Source organism: Mustela lutreola, chromosome 16 (assembly GCF_030435805.1).
Source record: "Mustela lutreola isolate mMusLut2 chromosome 16, mMusLut2.pri, whole genome shotgun sequence".
NCBI lineage: Eukaryota > Metazoa > Chordata > Mammalia > Carnivora > Mustelidae > Mustela > Mustela lutreola.
This window is the reverse complement of record NC_081305.1, coordinates 2,383,960-2,403,225: the sequence shown is the minus strand read 5'-3', so window position 1 is coordinate 2,403,225 and position 19,266 is coordinate 2,383,960.

Sequence of the window (19,266 nt, the reverse complement as noted above, 5' to 3'; positions counted from 1 at the left end):
TGCAATCGCCTTCTCACTTGAGAATTGTCTTGGTAAGAAGTCTGGGTCTGCTTTGGGAGGTGGGAGGGGTGAATGTCACTAAAAAGGAAAAACACAGGAGAAAAATCCTTTCAAAATCCACTGAATCTTTTTTTTTTTTTTTTAACATTTTATTTATTTATTTGGCAGACAGAGACCACAAGTAAGCAGAGAGGCAGACAGAGAGAGGAGGAAGCAGGCTCCCCGATGAGCAGAGAGCCCGATGCGGGGCTCGATCCCAGGACCCTGAGATCATGACCTGAAGCGAAGGCAGAGGCTTTAACCCACTGAGTCACCCAGGCGCCCCTAAAATCCACTGAATCTTAACCCAAATAAATGGTTTCTTTAATCGTGTCGTTTGGAGCCTCACAGAAGACCTTTAACGGTGCATTCCGCTCACTTGCATCCCTCCTGTGGGCTCAGATGATTTGTTTCAGGGCAGGAAGCTGGGAGGCAAGGGCTTCGCGTAGACCCGGCCCCACAGCCGCTAACACTGCAGCTTAAACCAGCCCCACACGCCGGACAAGCCCCAGGAAGACGGTGCTGAACGGAAGTCATTCCAGCAAGTGGCGATTTCTGCTCACTGAAGTGCAGTGCCCCGAAGGGAAACTGAGTCAAGGAATGTTCATTGCTTCTGGTATCTTTAGCCCTGGTTTGGTCCTTACCCATGGTGGCTGCTTGAGACTAATTCTGCTGCAGAGAGGAGGCAGGGCCACGCCGGGCACCGAGGTCGTCTTGCGTCTCCCAGGATCGCCCGTGGAAGTGGGGCCCGCGGTGACCCCTGCTGGCACACACTGTCTCCCCAGAGAGGGGAAGAGACCACACTTGCTTCACTCCCTGACCTTGCCCGGGTTTTTGCAGCGTGCTGCAGGCTCCAGAGGCACGGAGAAGGCGAGGGGATCTTCCCCCTCTGCCAGTCTGCACAGAGACACCGTCCCATCACCGTCTCTGTGCCTTCAGCATGTGCCCCGTGTATTGGCCATGAATGTCAGGGGACCCGGTCCCACTAGGTCAAGCTGGTCTTAGAGGGAGAGGGAGACGCCCCGGTGGGAATTGGAGGGGTGGAGGGAGAGGCGCTGAGGCCATCTGAGTGCACAGAGGACTGGGGGGGCAGGTCACGCCCGGAGATGGGCTCCTGGTGCCTGAGCTTCCCGCTGCAGCCAGCACTGGGGGTGCCTGGGGAAGGCAGAGGGCCCCCCGCATGGGGGAGAGGCTCTTCCCCCGACTGGGTTTTTATGAATGCACTGGTCTCTATTTGAATTTCCTCATGTAAGCAAGTGAACAAGACAAAAATTCGAAACACCTGGTAGTGTGAAACGTACTCATTAAAAGCAAAAATCCCGCTAATAAGGAAGCTAGCAGCAAAGATGAGGTCCAGATGAAACGCCGCTGCCGGCTCAAGTGATAAACTCGGTCCCTTTCTTCTCTCCGAGCGCAGAAAGGGGAGGCTCTCCGCAGCTTGAAGTCGGCCAACGCAGATTTTCATCATTGTTATCCTAAGCAGAATCCCTGCTATCGTTGTAATAACATTTGCCCGGAGTCCCCGAGGTGGGCCGTGCGCATGGCAACCACGTGGTCTGGGCCAGGAGTCTGGAGCGTCACCGGCCCGACAAGGAGAGGAGGCTTCTCGGGGCCTGGGGGGCGGGATGGCCGGGCCTCCTGGTCCGAGGGGTGCTGGGCGAGCCTCCTAGACCTCGGGCGTCAGGGCTGGGAATGTCACCGCGTCTGACGGAAGGAGTCTGCTTTCCTAAACACCCGTTGGAGACCATGTGTCCACCTCGGGGCCGCCACCAGGACGGTCAGAACGGCGCCGAGTGATGGGCTCGGTGGCGGCTTCTCGGCTCGGTGGCAGCTTCTCGAAGCCCGTGTGTTTCTCTCCGTGCTCCCTTCCGGGGAAAAGGGTGAGAACGACGTGACCAAGGCGCTGGGGAACCGGAAGGAGACCAAGTTGAAGGGCGACGGAGACACGGGCAGGGGTGAGCGTGGGACGGTCCTGTGCGGGCGTGGGCGGGGCTGGAGGAACGAGCCACGGAGGGTGGTGAGCCCAAGGACAGCGGCCACGGCGGTCGCGGTCCGCCGACTGTGGCCAGCGCTGGGGTGCCCCTCCTCGGAACCTCCCAGGCCCCCGAAGCCACCATCGTCATCATCCGCCTCACAGGCCAGGGAGGGAAGGCCGACGGGGACAGGGCCGCGCGGCAGGGACGGAGCAGGCTCGGGCACACTCGCGACCGCGCCGCTGCCCTGCACCAGCAGCCCGCCAGCCGGGCGCCGAGCCCCGTGGTGTCCGAGCCACACGCCTGCCTGGAGTGTCACTGCTCTCACGGGAGCCCAGGCTTCTGAATCCCCATCTCAGGGGCTGGGGGGGAGATGGGGGGGATTGTGGGTGAGGACCTGCGTGGGGGCGGTGACGGACTTGCTACGCTAGGGAGAGGCAGCAAGCTGGATGCCAGGGACACACAGCAGAGTGGGACAGCGACCGACCGTGGGCTGGAGCATGAAGTCTCGGAGCTCTCAGAGGTGAGGGTTTCCGTGCAGGAAGGGGAAGGACCCTGGTTCTTGGCTCGGGGCCATCTCTGGGGTTAGGAACCTCTCTGAGGCCCTGAAGCAGTCTGTAGACGGGGAGAGATGCCCGTGGATGTCCACAGCACGGTCGGCTTCAGGAGGCTCCGGGACCCACTGACCGCCCACGCAGGGCACGACGGAGGCACAGCAGGAGGGTAAGAATGCACGCCCAGGGTCGCATCCCCACGTCCCCGTCCCGGCTCCATGGCTTACACACACAGGCTCCTTCCGCCTGCTCCGCGTCCCCTGTCAGCAGAGACCCACAGCACCAACACCTGCCTCACAGTTACCAGCACGGTCCAACGCGTGACGAAATGACAGGACGCGGGCGATCACCGTAGCTGCTAAAGCTCGGTGACCGTTGCTGTTGGCCGCTCACGGTCGTTATTGCCAGCGACAAGCAAGCCAAGGCCCTGGAGGGAAAGCAGCCCAGGGCCACACGGCGGCAAGAGGACCAGCGCTCACGGAGACAGTCCTGCTCCCAGCTCCCCTCTGTCACCTCCCTGCAGCATGGGCCCCTAAGTGCACTCCCCCCATACCCCGCTGAGAGGGGAGGTCCTGAGCCCCCGCTCCTGGCTGGCCAGCACACCCTGCTCCCAGCAAGAAAAGAGCCTCGGGGTCCCCTGGGTGTGGGTGGAACTCCGTGCTGGCACCCGGGGAGGGGTCTGTCTGTGGTCGCGACAACCTGCTCCAGCTCCTTGGATCCCACAAGCTCCCCCGCTGAGCGGGAAGCCAGCCTCGCAGCACAGTGTTGTCGGCATTCAGGGCTTTCCTCTGCTCGCCGTGCTAACCCGGCCAGGACTCGGCGTGTGGTAGGTTGTGGCCACAAGCCCTTGCTCTGGGCTGTAATCAGCCTTCAGCGAGTCCCAGTGACGCAGGCCAGGCTGGGGTCACCAGGAGGCCAAGCTGTGCGAGCAGAGCGCTCCCCGGTTCCCAAATTCGCCTCTCGCCTCGCGAATGCCCCAGGAGTACGCCTCGGAGGCCGGAGGTGCGGGACCGTGGATTTGGCGGCTGGGAAACTGAGGAGAGGCTGGCGGGGGTGGGGCGGGCGGCAAACAGATGTATCATCAGGCGATTACAGGGTCCGAGGGTTTCAAAACGTACCACACTGCGTCCTTCACCAGCAGTGGGCGGAAAGACAGGGAAAAAATGAGAAGCGGCTTGAATCCCTTCCCCGAGAGATCCCAGGCGGGGCTGGTTCCCGCTGCCGACTCTGGGAGTTAGCGGGCACGGGAGGCAGAAGCGCCCCACTGTCCTCGTTCACGGGCTTTGGGGGGAACAAGGGGGTCAGGCCAGGACTCCCTCAGGATGCATTTCTACGGAGGCCTGACGCCCGTGTTGCTTCCCTGTTGGGAGCCCTCCAAATAACTCGGGAGGCCCATTCACCCCTCAGATGAGGGGTGTGCAGGCTTGTATCTGGCCTTGGCCGGCGCGTCCGAGGCCGTGTCCGGGGAGGGCTGGAGGGGGCTCCCTCTGGTTGCCGACGTGGGATTCTGGGTTAGCTAGTGCCTGTGCCCCTGTGGTCTCTTTGGGATCGGCTGGCATGTTCGGGGTGTGGGCTCTGGAACCACGCGGCCCAGGCTGAGATCTGGGTCCCCATCTCCCTGCTGTGTGTCCTTGGGAAAGTCCGTTGACCTCCCTATAGGTCCGTTTCCTCGGACGCCAAGCAGGGTTTCTGAAAGCACCATGTTCTGTGGTCGTGAAGATGAAATGGACGGGTTTGCCTGAAGTGCCCCAGCCGTGGCTGCTGGGGAAAGCCGTCTAGAAGGCTACGTTTTTCTTCCAGGTGTCATGATCACCGTCGGACAGGACCCACCGACCCCCCGATAGGCTGTGCAGGCCGGCTGCTCTGAGAGCCCAGCTTCTCCCTGTGGAATAGAAAGACCCTGAAGCGGGAACAGGCAGAGTCAGGAAAGGAAATTCATGGGAAAAGATCCTAGGTCTTTGGTGAGACGGTGTGCATCTAATCTCCCTGGGCTGTTGAGCCCCGAGAGGGATGGGGCTACCCCGGGTGATGCCGGAGGAGACGTCGCTGGGCTGCTTCCTGCCTGGGCCGGTTTCCCTTCCGACCTCACTTGGAGTCGAGTCTTGCCATTTCTCTGGGATATTAGCCTGTCTTGTCTGGGGTCCCTTGAAACAAGGATTCTAGCATGACGCGTTGACTTGGGGGTGAGCTCAGGGACATAGTAAGGTAGTGAGCAAGCGGGAAAGAGACCCGGAGAGAGGAAGCAGCCAACCCGGAGGAGACGCGGGGGGTGGGGGGGCGGTTCCTTATCAAGCAAGTTAGTCTGGGAAATGCCGTGGAGCACAGGCCTGAGAATTATCCCACCCAAGGAGAACGAGCTGGAGTATTTCTATGCCAGCTCTCGTGGCCAGCGGCTGGGGCTGCTCCCAGGGGCGTTAACTCTCTGTATCTCTGGCCGGCCACCGGCCACAAGTGCGGGCAGAACTGGCTCCAGGGGCTTTGAACAGCCCTCTGGCAAGGAGCCGTGGTGCCGCGAGCCGGAAGAGGTCAGGGTGCGGGCAGGGCCTGGTGGCATTTAAGCTCTGGCTTTTCCCAGCCTTGGCCTCTTCTTCTGCTTTTCTTCCTTCTGTCTTCACCAGCCCATTGTTCAGATGGGGGCGCGCTGCTGTCCTGGGCTTCTATTTTCCACCATCCTGGATACGCCTTGTGTCCGGTGTATATGCTAAGCTCTTTCAAAGGCAGGAACATGGTTTTCTACATGCTCAGGACACAAATGACACACAGATACGCACCCGTGTTTGTTCTGCCCCTTACGGCCACTGCAAAATATCCCCAAATTCACTCCTTCTTCTTCCCAAGGGAAAGTCTTCAGCAGATGAATGGCCACATCTATGGCGCAGTGACGGAACAAGGGGTTTGGAGCCCACAGGGCTGGGAAGGTGCCACCGCATGAAAAGCTCCAAGGTGGCAGCCGGTAGCACAAGGAGGGATGGATAAGGCGGGGCTCCTGGGCTGTGCAGAAGGCAGCCAGCCTGGGGCTCCGTGTGGTTGTGGAGAAAGGCAATTAGAGGAGCCGAGCTGTTCTGAGATTAGTTTTGATTGTCACTGTGTATCTCTGAGTGCAACAATGTTTCTGAGCTGAAACCACGGAGACTCTTATCGGGGCTCCAGCCGTATCTTCCAGAGTACAGGTCTGCTTGCAGTCAGTGTCCGTAAGTGCCGCTCAATGAACAGGTGGAAGGGTCAGTCAGGTGGAAGGAACAGTCAGAACGAGAAGGTACCTGGAAGTCTCTGGTCCACGGCTCTGTTGCTCACCTGTGTCTATAAAACTTCTAGGAAAGGTGCAAGATGCCCTGTTACCTTTGTATTTCAGGTCGGAAACAGATACTGTTCTAGTGAAAGTACATCCCAAATAGCCCATGGGACACGGTAATGCCCAGTCTGCTAGATGCGGTAACCCAGCTGTAGGAACCCTGCCAGCCATGGAACTTAAACTGAGTGATACAAGCCATAAGACAATAGGGAGTGGTGGGGAGTGGGGAAGGTTTAAGATCAGTGGGCACCTGCCCTAAGTGCATCTTGGGGGGAAAAAAAAAAAGGTCATTTTGTGGGCAAAACAAAAACACATCTTCTAAATTAACACTCCTAAGAAGCCAAAAGGTGGGAGGGGAGGCAGCAAGGTTCAGGCCCGGAGCACGCCAGAGCCCATGTGTCCTCACCTTCAGGCCAGTGTCCCTCCCACCATGTCTCCATGGAGGCTGCAGGTACCCCCATGTGTGGCTTCATGCCCCGTCACCACCTTCGAAAGAGCAGGTGGCGCATGACACAGCAGGACAGGGTCAGCCCCCAGAGCCCCCCGTGTGGTCTGTGTGTATCTTCTCCCCCAGACAGCAAAGCCATTTCCAGACAGAGCTACGGAGCGGGTGACCCTCGTCTCCGGGCTCCAGCGGACACTGTGCCTTCTTCCCCAGCTGGTATTATGATCATTTTTTCATTTTTGCCATCCGAGGTGCACCTGACAAAGGCATTACGGTGGGGATATTAACGAGATTCAACACCTTGGAAAAGGGGTCTCCCTTCTAGAGCCTCAGTTCCATCATCCAAGAAAGGCAGGGGCTGGGCAAGATACTGCGTCAGGCCTCTGGTCTCTGATGAGGGCGACCAGTGCTGCGGTTTGCCTGGGAAGGTCCCCAAGCCTGCCTGTTGCCCGGGGTACTCATGGACCCCGTTCCCCTCCCCACTCCAACATGTCCCTGTTTGCATGAAAATAGACACACATCCCTCCGGGCTGGTGGAGCGCAGCAGTGAGCTCAGCCACAGCAGGAGGCTCGCCAGCCTGGTGACAAGGGGGCCCTGCATGTCAGGCATCCCCTGAGAGCTGGTTGTTAGCACCCACCGCACCTCCCAGACCCCTGCTCTCGGCCAGCACGCACTCTGCGTATGTGTCGGCACTGACTTCGGGGCCATGGGCGAGCGAGCCTGGAGAACAAAGCCTACCCTGGCAGGCTCTTTTGGGGCACTGCAGCTGACGCCCATATTCTAGTCCTTCCAGTGATTGAACTGTAAAGGCGTCCCCTGTGCCCTGGGTCTGTCCCAGCGCTCAGCACCTGTGAGGACCGGGAAGCTGAGTCCCCGGCTTTGAGTGCATTTCCCTGCTTTGTCGTGGCACCGCCGTGTTGGCTCGGCTACCGCGGGACACGCGCTCTTGGAGAAAGAGGCACCTGGATTTGGTCACTGCCAGGTCTCCCGCAAGCTTGGTGGGTGGCCAGGTCACTAGATTCGGATGCCCAGCTGAAGAGGAGTGACTAAATGACCCATGCCTGGGGAGGCCACAGATGAGGCTAGCCTTCTGCCTGGCCTTCCTTCCCTGTCAGACGAGGAGCCTTCTCTCTGGAGATGGGGAGTCTCTCCACACCCCCACTCTGGGGCAGAGGTGCAGGTGTCTGCCTCCCCCAGCAGGCCAGGACAGAAATATGGCCTGGTGAGCCCCAAACGCAAACAGGGCGCTTGCCTCAACCTCCTGATGTCACCACCAGGGAACCGTGCCCCAGAGAGGCACGAATGCTCGAGGTTCCACAGAAGCTGAGTGATGAGCCAGAGCAGAGGCGAGGACTCCTGACTGCCACGAAGGGTGAAACCCAAGCACCCCAGAACCTCAGAGCAGTGAAGGCCCTTAGAGGTGACAAGATCACCCCGACTCATTTTAAAGATGCGGCAGCTGAGGGAGAGGGCTGGGCTCCCAGGAAAGGGGTTCGGCCTGGTGATGGGAAGTCGGGAGCTCTGCAGGAGGACCCAGTGCCCCATGAGACCCGACAGAGGAAGAAAACACATCCCTGCTGGAACAAACTAAGCCTGAAGCCCACACAGAAGCCAGAAAAATCTCTAGATTTTTCAGTTACATGTGCCAATCAATTTCCTTTATTGATTAAGCCAGTTTGGATCTCCTCCACATGTACCTCGACTGATTCACCGAAATGCTGTTTTAAGGTCACACCGCGTCAGAGCTCGGCATCCTCGGCCTTCTAGCTCAACGAGATATGGTATGAAAAGCATCTATGCAGCATTTAACACATACAGGACCTTCATTAAAATTAATAGTTTTGCCTTCCTTCCTTCCTTATTGTATTCAAAGCAATTTCAACGACACTGTCAAAAATTAGATTTCCAGACCACTCCCGGACAAACACACTCATTAGTCTGGACTGTTTGGGGCTTTTTCAAGTAATTGCATGCCTTGGGAAATATTAATACAATGCCTTTATTTCTCCCTTGAGACAGAATCAGCGACACTAACCCACTTGGAATGCAGGGAAGCACTTGCCCACGAGCTACAGGCTGAGTTTAAAATCGGGAACTGGTTATGTTCAGTTAAGATTTTAAGACTTGCTTTTCCACCATTCCATGTGCTGCTCGGGACTCCCAGCCCAAAGCTGGGCGGGCTGCCCTCCCGTCCATGCTGCCCCCGGCCCATGCGTCCCACAGGCGGCAGCAAGAACGCGTGACCTGCGCCACATCACGTCAGGACCGTCACGGACCAGCACAGGAAGGACAGGCTACCAGCATTTTCGCTCGTCTCTGCCTGGAAGGCAGGTTCACCTCCGAGGCAGACGCCGGCGGCAAAGCGTGGCGGTGGCATCTGCGGTGCCTCTGAGACTGCTCGCCTGGACCTATCAGGGGTTTTCAGGCCGCAGTCCGGGCTCGGGTCTGCGGGTTCTAGTAAGGGCGGCTCTGATGTTTGGTCACGGAACCCACTAGGGGAGAAATGCGGACGTCACCGTGTACCACCGACGCTTACCTGCCCTAACGGAAGGGACGCTGTTGTTGTTCCTACTGTGATGGCCCCGAAGGTCCGTCTCCCTGACAGTCTCCCCAGGCAGACTGCGGGCTCCTTGGCGAGAGGGACCGCGCGGGCTCCGTCCTCATTCCCAGCATCGAGTGCTGGGCTGAGAGGCCGGTAGGGACCTACCCCTTGCCGACTCCTGTGGGAGATGGTGATGCTGCGCTTTGTTTTTAATGACTTGCTTCTCTGTTCTAGAGGGCGGGGCGGGGGCGGAGGGGGACTCCCCAGCAGGCTCCCCGCTGGGTACAGAGCCCCACGGGGGGCTCGATCCCAGGACCCTGAGATCACGACCCAAGCTGAAATCAAGAGTCAGACGCTCGGCTGGCTGAGCCGCCCAGGCGCCCTGCCCCGTGGTGTTCAGGACACTCGTCTCCCTGGGAAGGCGACGCACGAGGCCTCCCTTTGTCGAGGCGTGGGGCCTGCTCTCAGATGGGCACGCGACCACCCCTCTGCCGGCGAGTGGGGTCTGCCCGCTCAGCTGTCCTCGTGAACTTCAGTCCCACACAGACGCACAGACATACACTCGGGCACTCGTGGACACGCACATGTCGGCACACACACACTCACACACTCACACACGCGTGTGCAGGCACACACATCAGCCAGAAGCTGCCTCCTTCCTACTCCCACGCCTCCGCTGTCTCTGAGAAGAATATTTATGATTTTTAATATGTGGGGACCACGACTAATTACGCTGCTCACCCACGCTCCCGAGGCCCCGCGGCGCGGTGACGGGGGCGTTCCAGCTCCCAAGGCGCTGAGGCCCCACATGCCACACGGATGAACTCACGGGGGACGGAGCGCCGGCCCGCCGCCTGGGAGAGTGCGGTCTTTCAAACCAGATTAAAAGAAAACAAGAACGCGGCCCATCCCGCCTTGAGAAGCACAGAATTATGCTCTTTGCCCAAGTAGGAATGTGGCCCATTAATTACTATTTGTCGTCAATTAATTGCTATTTGAAATATGGCCCCTGGCTTGTGAGGACGCCCCCGCGCCCCCAGCAGAGAGGTGGCGACTGTTATGGGCTCATGAGCTGATCTAACCTTCCGGGCATGAAGCGGCGCCTCAGAGCCACATCCTGAGTGGGGGGATTCAGGGGACCACAATGGGTTTGGGGCATCTTCCCGTAAGGGAGAGAAAAGGTTCAGGAGCACGTTTCCCAGACTCAGGGAGCATAGGTGAGGGGCACAGTCCTCCAGGGACCTCCAGGGTCCTCCAGGGACCAAGCCAAGTGACTCCCTGCAGGCCCAGGACTCAGGTCGTCTGTTCCTGGCCGTCCTGACCTGACGCTAGGGGCTGGTGTGATCGCGTGAGGTGACACAGGCAGGAAACCTGCTCTCCGCGGCGGGTCAGGGGACCCCCCTCTTCCGGGGCATTCACAGCCAAGATGCTTACTCCCGATGGAGAGGAAGGAGCAGAGGGTGTGGCAGGCAGGAGGTCAGGAAGTCATTCTTACGGGCGGCACCCACGGGCCCACTCACCGGTGAAGAGCCTGGGGCAGTGGCTTCGCAGGTGTGTCTCTTCTTCCTCCGCCGGGGAGCCTGATGGCAACAACAAGCGCCGGGCCCCCCCATGTCCCTGGACACGTCTAGCACACGCATTCGTGCACAAGCTACGACAAGCCAGGGCTCACGCGGGCAACATGAGGACGCGTTGTTTGTAGTTCGCGAGCAAGAGTGAAGTTTAGGAAGTGAAAAAGCCAGAATTCTAACTCAGAGCCAGCTGGTTCCAAACCCTGACCATGGGACAAACCGTCGAACGGTGCAGTTACCTAAACCATGAAGACAAGAATGTCCCGTCTCCCTCTTTGGGGGAGATCTCAATGGAAGGACAACAGACACAGGCTGAAGTACAGAAACCCCGAGTTCTCTGGTTTTGCAAAGCGGGCACACCTGCGTCCCCCCCACCATCCCGAGAACTAGACCGTGGCAGACTGCAGAAGCCGCCCCGTGCCCCCTCCCGCCGCTACCCCGCGGAGGAGGGACGTGGTTTTGGCTGTGGACGAGCCTTCCGTACCGGCTCCAACAGCGCGCGCCGATCCCGCCAGCCTCTCCCTGCCAGCTCCCGTCTGGGGGACCCGCGTGGCCGGTGTCGCGGCTCAGACGCGGGGTCAGGGCCACACCGATGCTCAGCACCCCCGCCTCCCCAAACGCCATCAAGAACTCCACGAGCTCCTGCTCATACGTTTGGTTTCGTTCTGTGAGTTGTCACTGAAACATAAAACTGAGAAATCTAGAAACCTACGTAGTTGCTGGTTCATTTGGAACAAGAATACACTTGTATTATTGCGAATAACATGTTTTAATTAAAAAGTGTATGAGTAAATAAATAAATAAATAATATGCATCTGAAACGAGGGGCGTGGCGCTGTTTCACCTTTTCCCAAATCTCTGTGTCTCACGGAGCAGAGGAGAGCCGGGGGTTCCTGTCGGCCCCTTCGGCCAGTCGCAGCGATGCCGTGTCCCAGGGCTTCTGGAATGCTCCTCCAGACACCATGTGGCAAGAGCGGAAAAGCGAACGGCATCCTGCTGATGTAACAGAAATTGCTTTGATCTCTCCGACCCCCTGGAAGAGGCTTGGGGACCCTGGCGGTCCCCGATGTGACTCTGGGAGGGGCTGCCGGCTGCCATTGCAGAGAGCAAGCACACCACCCCGCCCCGCTCGCGGTGACAGGCCCCGGGGCTGTTCCCAGCCTTGGGCTATGGTGGATGCATTGGCTACGGACCCTTTGTACCGGACGTTGGGCAGGCACACACACGGATGCACACGCGTGCACACGTTTGCACACACGCAGAAGCGACTGTGCTGCGTACATATGTAGAGACAGGATTCGTGCCTCCCGGGAAGCTGCATACTGAGGGTTAGCAAATCTGCTTTCCGAGCTGCTTCCCAACGTGACTGACCCAGTGATACACCAGTGCCCAAGAGAGCGACTCCGTGCCTTTCCCGGGCTCCCGCCAGGACCGCCGCCAGGGCCCCACCTCACGCTCTGGGCCCTGTCACCTTAGGCTCCCTGTCTGGGACAGTTTCTTGGACTTTCCTTCTTCTTCATGACCGTGATCCTCTGAAGAGTCGTGGTCGAGGGTTTCGCCGAATGTCCCTCAAATTGGGCTTGTCTGATGTTTGCTTCTGGTCAGAGGCGGTGATGGATTCGGGGAAGAACATGAGAGAAGTGACGTGTCCTTCTCGGCCCATCCTGCCCGGGGGTGCGTGCTGTCTCAGACGATGGCGGCCCAGGTCCCGGCGGGGTCTGCCAGCTTCCTCCACGGCAAGGTCCCCGTGTCCCCCCACCCCCGGTCCTCTCCGGTCCGAGGGAGCCGTGAGTCCAGCCCACCTCACCACCCCCGCAGGGCGCTGGCGTGCAGAACGTGCGGGCGTAGGTCGCCGCGGCGCCACAGCCGGGAGGTCTTTTAGGGAAGATGTCCTGGGGCTCTGCTTCCTCAGAGATCCGCCCACTGATTCCGCCTTTGTTGCTGGGTCTGTCCACAGTGACTCTCACTGACGGTGACTTCTCGTGGCCCTCACTCCTCGCCCATGTATTTATTTAATCAGACTTCTATTTCTATCAGTCTTGCTTGCGGATATTTATTTTATTATTTGGGTAATAACCCAACGCTCCCGTTTTTTATTCTGTTGCTCAGACTGTCCCGGGTTGGCCGTTGGAAGATCCTCCCGATGAACTCCTGTGTCCTTTGGACATGGTCCATCCTTTTTTTTCAAAAAGACTTTCTTGCTTTCTGGCCCCACAAGATACTCCGGGCCCTTCTTGTATTTCTTCCCTGCCTGCCCTCGAATGGGCGCTCCAAGGAGCCTTGACCCAGGTTTCATCCACCCCCCCTCAACCTACAGTTACAGCGATGGCGTCCGAGTGGGGATCGCTGTAGAGGGTATGCTGGTTTCCTCAGCCCGACATGTTTTGTCCACAACCTGCGGAGGCTGTACCTCTGTGTTGTAATCAAGAGTCTCTTCTGGGTAACTTTCATTCCTGATAATGCTTGTCGTAAAGTATGTCCAGGTGGCTGCGTGGTGAAGGCACCTGTGGCCGGGGACTGGGGCCCTGTGGCCAGACGGGGGGTGGCGGCGGGAGCAGCGGCTGAGTGTTCAGAGTGTCCCTCCTGTGTGACTGTCGCGCCTTGACCAGGTCACTCTGTCCATGAGAGCGACACAGTGGCCCAGGGTTCCCACCCACTGAATATGGGCCCCGAGGACACCCCCAGTAGGGCCCTTCACGCCATCCTCAACACGGTTGACACATTGTGCGGACATGTAAGTAATTCAGCGACGATGCTCTGTGCCCACACTGTCGCTCTAAACCCGTGCAAACGTAGCTGGTCACGGAGTGTGCATTCTCGGCACGGCAGCGTGTGTTCTTCACGGTACCCAAAGGCTTCTGGTTTCCTTTCCGAGCAGTGGTGACTCGGCTCTTGTGGATGCCCTTTCAGTTTCCTCCAGAGTTCCGCCGGGCCGTGCCCTCGGCCAATCCTTTCCACGAAGCCAACAGTGGGACTCGGGCCCGCGGGCCATCTCTCTGATTTTCACTTGGAAAACACAGAAGCCCTCATATAGGCAATTTTTTCTTTTGCACCACAGGGTTATAAAAATCTAGAAATGAGGAGCTCCAGGGAGAGAATCAGCCCAGCAAAGCATCTCCAGGAGCAGGAGGCTGGAGGTCAACCCCACATGCGGCCCAGATGCCTCCCAAATTCTCGGGTCTGCATGTTCACGTGTGCTGTGGGTGCTGGGCCAGATCTTAAACATTCTATGTTAGATCCAGGAGTCTCTGAGGCCACATCATCTCACGACGAAATGACGCGCCCTCCTGAAATGCCACATTCTACGCGAGGGGACCTCCTGCCAGAAGCTCACCAGCCTCCACTGAGAACTACGGGGTTTCCATTTATCGGTGTTTTGGACGTACGCCGAACAAGGTGTACAAGGCACAAAAGGGTTTTCAGTGACAAGTCACTCCCCACCTCCCAGCCCCCAGTTTCCCTTCAAGGAGACCAACACAGCTGTCACTTGTCGGTCCTTGCAAGGTGAGCCTGTACAGGTCAACGCAGACGTGCTCGGGGGCGTGGGGCGCGCGGTGCCCACACAGCGTCTCTGGCTCCCGGGCCGTTGCATCTGCCATGTTCCCAGGGCCGCTCCCGCTCCTCTGAAAGCCATCCCTCTCCCCACGCCCCCCCTTTCACACTCCGCTTTGGAGCCCGAGCCCAGCTCCCAGGACCAAGGCCGGTGAAGGACTCGGACCCCACGCTACCTCCCCGTGTCCCAGAGGAGAAGCCGGTAGACGAGGCCGCAGCCTTCCCGGTTGTGTCTAGGGCGCTCGGCCGGGGAAGGAGGAGGCAGGAGCGCGTCCCACGCACCCACTGCTCTCCGATGCCTCCGCCCTTGGGATAAATGCGCACGTCCTCTCTGCAGCCTCACGCCCTCTGCCTGGGGCCGCTCCCGTCCGCCGTCCACCTGCGGGCCCGACGCCAGCCCTCCCCCCACACCAGGCCTGGGGCCTTCTCGCTGTCCCTCCACCGCCAGCTCCTTTCCAGCCGGAGGTCTGCAAGAACGCTGGCCCGGTCGCCCACTCGCTCTTCCGGTGCGAGTCACAGTAGTGACTGTTCTCACCGTGCAGTCACCGCTCCCGTGTCACCACCTCGGGGAAGCCACCCCCGGCCGCTGGGCCTAAGCCAGCTAGTGCCGCTGAGGAGCGGACCTTGAACTGGTCTCGCTGGACTTGACTTAGATCTAAATGGCCCCACGGGGCTGGAGGCTACCGTGGCTGTCGTGCTGGACCTGTGACGCCAAACCTGGGTGACAGCATCCTTGTTCACAGCTGAGATCCTGCCACCAGAGACCCGGGTTCCACTCCAGCCGTGTCCATGACCAGACTCCCCGACTGCCCTGAACCTCGGTTTCCCCAGCCGTTGAATGCGGGGGGGGGGGGTTGTCTCGCAGTATTCATCCGTAGATGTTGTTAGGATAAGATGAGCCAGTATACAGAAAGTGCACAAGGGGCAGCCTGGTGTGCCAGGGACACCGCAGACATTAGCCATCCGTCTGGACTCTGTCTGGACTCCACCACGGGGCTACTGGTTTCTAGAGGGAGGCTTCAAGACGCCAATGTCCAAAACAAGAGTGGATTTCTGGCACGAGGAAGGTATTTTGAGGTGTCTAACCCCACGCTACCAGCTAGTAACCATGGGCCCTTGTGAGGTGACACACTCGGACCCCAGACTCCCCGGGTATTACTTGTATAGTATGGGTCGGGGGCCGGGTCTGGGCGTCTTCTGGGTCCTCCGTCTCCACGGACGTCTCAGGAGCAGCAGGCTGGGCTGACGGGCTCATCCATGTCCGCACTTGCCAGAGGAGGAAAAGCTTTCAGGGCACAAGGACGCTTATCCGGCACCAGGACCTCTCGAGCTGGTCCAGGGACTGCAGCGAGGGTGTGTGCTCTGCCTGGGTTCTCTGTTCCTAGGACCCGGAGAAGCGGGCGTGTCAGCCCCGGTTCTGCCTCCTCGCCAACCCCTCCGCCCCCAGCCAGATCCTCCTTCCTGCCATGGTGGTCACCGTCCCCACCCCCGGACAGAAATGGTGAGGCCAGGGTCTGGAAGCGGTAGATTCCCCAGGATGACGATGGCATCACACTTTCCCTTTCCAAGCCAGGCTGAGGAAAAGGTCGCTCTGAGTCACCGCTCTGCCGGTCCCTGACCAGGCTGGCCGGGGGCCCTCCCTTGTGTGAAAAGCCAAGACGGCAGCTTCAGACTTTCCTGCCACATCACCGGCCCCCGTGTCTGCCCTGGGTCCGCAGATCGCGAGAGGCTCCCAGGGGATGAGGGCTCAGTCCACATGTCTGTGTTCCCTCCTCAGGGCCGCCCCTGGGGACGTGGCCATGGTCGTGGTCCCATTTTACAGACTGGGAAACTGTGAGGAGATGAGGAAAAACTACACACCCGGGTCCTCCACCAGGGAGCAGCGGGGCCAGGATGTCAGCCCTGCAGCCCTAGACGCTCCCAGACCTCCCTCCCCGCACCCTGGCCAGCACCGGCTCCACCTGTGGGGACAGCATGTGCCACCGGTGGGGACAGCACGAGCCACCGGTGGGGACTGGGTCTCCCGGGTCAGGGATTCAGGAAGGGCTCAGCTGGGTGGCTCTGGTTCAGGCTGTCCCCTGGATTCTTGAGTGGACATCCGAGATGTCACACACACACACACACACACACACACACACAGCGTCACACGGACCCCAGCAGGATGGTGCCCCGGGGCCCACACGCAGCCCCATCATAAGGCTGGGAATTTCCACTGCGCGGCACGTTGGGTTCACCTCCCACGGGGAGAGAGGGAGCCCCCATGGGTGAGCGTCCCGAGAGACCCAAGAGGAAGCACCAGCTCCCCTGCGACCCATTCTCTGGCCCTGGCTGTGGTGGCCCGGGAGCCCTCTTGTCCCTCCCTGGGGCATGTGTGTTGGGGGGGGTGTTGCCCTCTGTCTGGAGCTCTGCCACCTCTTCCAGCGAGGGTCCTAGCATTCTCAACAGTATGGTGCTGAGCAGCGATAATGAAGTTAGTGCCTGACGCTTAGGGAGAACTTGTTACTGGGAACGGTCAAGGGCGAAGAATTTTATACGATTTCTTCTTCTTCCTCCTCCACTACTACTTCTTCTTCTTTTTTACTATTTCTTCTTCTTTAATTCTCTGTGAAATGATAATTTCCAGTCCAAGAAGCAGAACGATGGGCCCAAGATGATTTAATTAATAATTAAGTATGAATATATGGGTTTTCAAGGGGGTTTATTGCAAAGAATAGGGAACTGGCTCCCATGATTGCAAGGAGAGGCTAAGCCCTCTGGGGTTCCCGGGGCAGGTGCACAGAAAAGGAAGCGCCCTCAGGAGCTAGAACTCCAGGGGCTCGGCCCCCGGTGTCAGCCACGGGTGGTAGAATGCTCTCTTGCGCTCTCCCTTCGTCTCTGTCTGTCTGTCCGTCCGTCTGTCTCTGCGTCTGTTTCTCTCTGTCTCAGCTTAAGCCCTTGCTTGAAGGCATCTAACACCTGCCACACAGCCGGGAATCAGTGCGGCGGTTAAGAGAAAGTCTGTGTCTTCCAATGACCATTGCAGTGCTCAGGAGTACCCTCCGGACAGAGGCCTGCACCAGGGTCAACCCCCCGAGCCTGTGTGTGGGGCTTTCAACACCCCCGTCCAGTGGGCCCCTCATTCCTGTTTACTGATGAGAGAACAGACGGGAAAGCCAAGAGGCCCCCGCCGCTGGAAGGCTGCAGAGCTGGACGTCACAAGCCATAAGCCAAGGTACAGACGTTCTTAGGATGGGCCCAGGCTGATCCCAGAGGTGAGCCCCGGGATCATCAAACACGCCAGTGCCCCAAGCCCCCAGCCCTAGTGCCCCCCCCCCCCGGCACAGCACAGTGTCCTCCCTGCCCGGGAGCTGACCACAGCCCGCTCTTCTCTGCACTCGGCACCCGTGTGCGTGGCCGTGAACAAGTCAGGAGGCTCTCCCTGCTTTTGAACTCCATGAAAGACCGTCAGCGCATCTGTCGTTTGTGGCCACTTCTCCCACTCGACACTAGTCTGTGTGAGGACTTTGGTTCCTTCGGGCACTTTAAGGAAATGACAGCCACGGGCAAATCCAGCCAAGCCCCCCCCGGGCCTATACTGAAGCCAAGCTTAATTCTAAGCCCCCTCTGGTGGCCTGAACTCTCAGGCCAGTTTCTCAGGCAGGCCACACAGGGACACACGGCACCAGGAAAACATCGTCACGCCATGGCTCCCGCCACAAGAGCCCTGCGTCTCCGGGGCGTGTGTTCCAGAGGAGAACTTGACTCAGACCCAGGGGTTTGGAATCAATCCGCTCAGGACCCGCGGCTAAGCGGCACAGCGAAGTCCGCCCGCTCGGGCAGCCCGGGCTGATAGGGTTGCCGAGGGTCCACGGGCGTGGGTGGGACTTCTCAGCAAACACGGGACCGCCCAAAGTTCCCCAGTGTGCTCTGAAGTGGCCTTGCACGGCTACAGAATGCAGGCTCGTGGCCCAGCCGGGGCCGCCCTCCGGGGCCTCCTATCACATTCTGTCTTTGTGTCATGCTCCTTTTGTTGATGATGTCAGGACACGGCCCATCAAGTCTTAATTAAAACCACGGCCACAATGTTCACTTCCTTTAAACCGTGAAAGCCAGGGCTTAAGAGAGGTCCCTTCAGAGCCACAGACGCTCAGGAGAAACAGTTGTGGGTTTCCAGAAGGATCAAGAGGTTCTCAGAGGCACTGGGGCAGGGAGGGACTCGGGGCACTGGGGGGCTGACTGGGTCCCTCAGAACGCAAGCTTACTTGGAAATAGGGTCACTGCAGGTGTCATTACTTAGGATGAGGTCACACTAGCACAGGCCGGACTCCCAATCGAATATGACCGGGGTCCTTAGAGGGGGAGCCCCGGGGAGGACAGAGACCCAAAGAGCAGGGAAGGACGGCCCTGCGGGCTTCAGTAAGCACGGCCCACCGACACCTTGACTGCGGACTTCAGAGCAGTGAGACAGCAAACGTCTGTGGTTCAAGACTCCCGGTCTGTGCTGCTACAGACCAATTCCCGGTCACTTTCCTCTGACTCACTGGGGGGCCGTGGTCTCCATCGGCCGGCGAGGAAACCGGTGGTCCCGGGTCACACCTGATGTCTGCAGCGTGGCAACAAGCTGGTGGCCAGGGTTACAGGACTGTGCTCGGAGGGCACCAGGCTGTGAGCGGGTGTGAGCACAGGAGCATGTGTGTGCACGGCTGTGTGTGTGACAGCGCGTGCGTGCATGTGTGTGTGTGACCATAACACGAGGGAACATATACCCGTTCCCCACAAGGAAGGTGAAAGACCACGGGCTTGTTCCACGAACACGAGGCTTTCTCGTGTTTCGCTGGGGTAGTCCTGGTCATTTTTCACTTCATTTCAATTTTTTTGAATGTTTTAAAAAATCAACTAATTAACATAACGCGTGTTATTCATTTCAGAGGTAGAATTCAGTGATTCATCGGCCAACAAATTAAGTAATCTGGAAGGAACAGATGCACTCCTAGGAACATATAAGCTATCAAAACCGAACGAGGAAGAAATAGAAATCTTGAACAGACCCATCACCAGCAAAGAAGTTGAAGCCGTCATCAAAATCCTCCCCACAAACAAGAGTCCAGGCCCGGACGGCTTCCTGGGGGATTCTACCACACATTTAAAGAAGAATTAATACCTATTCTTCTGAAACTGTTTCAAAAAATAGAAATGGAGGGAAACCTTCCAAACTCATTCTGGGAAGCCAGCATTACATCCATCCCCACACCGGACACAGACCCCACCCAAAAGGAGAATTACAGACCTACACCCCAGAAGAACACGGAGGCCAATGT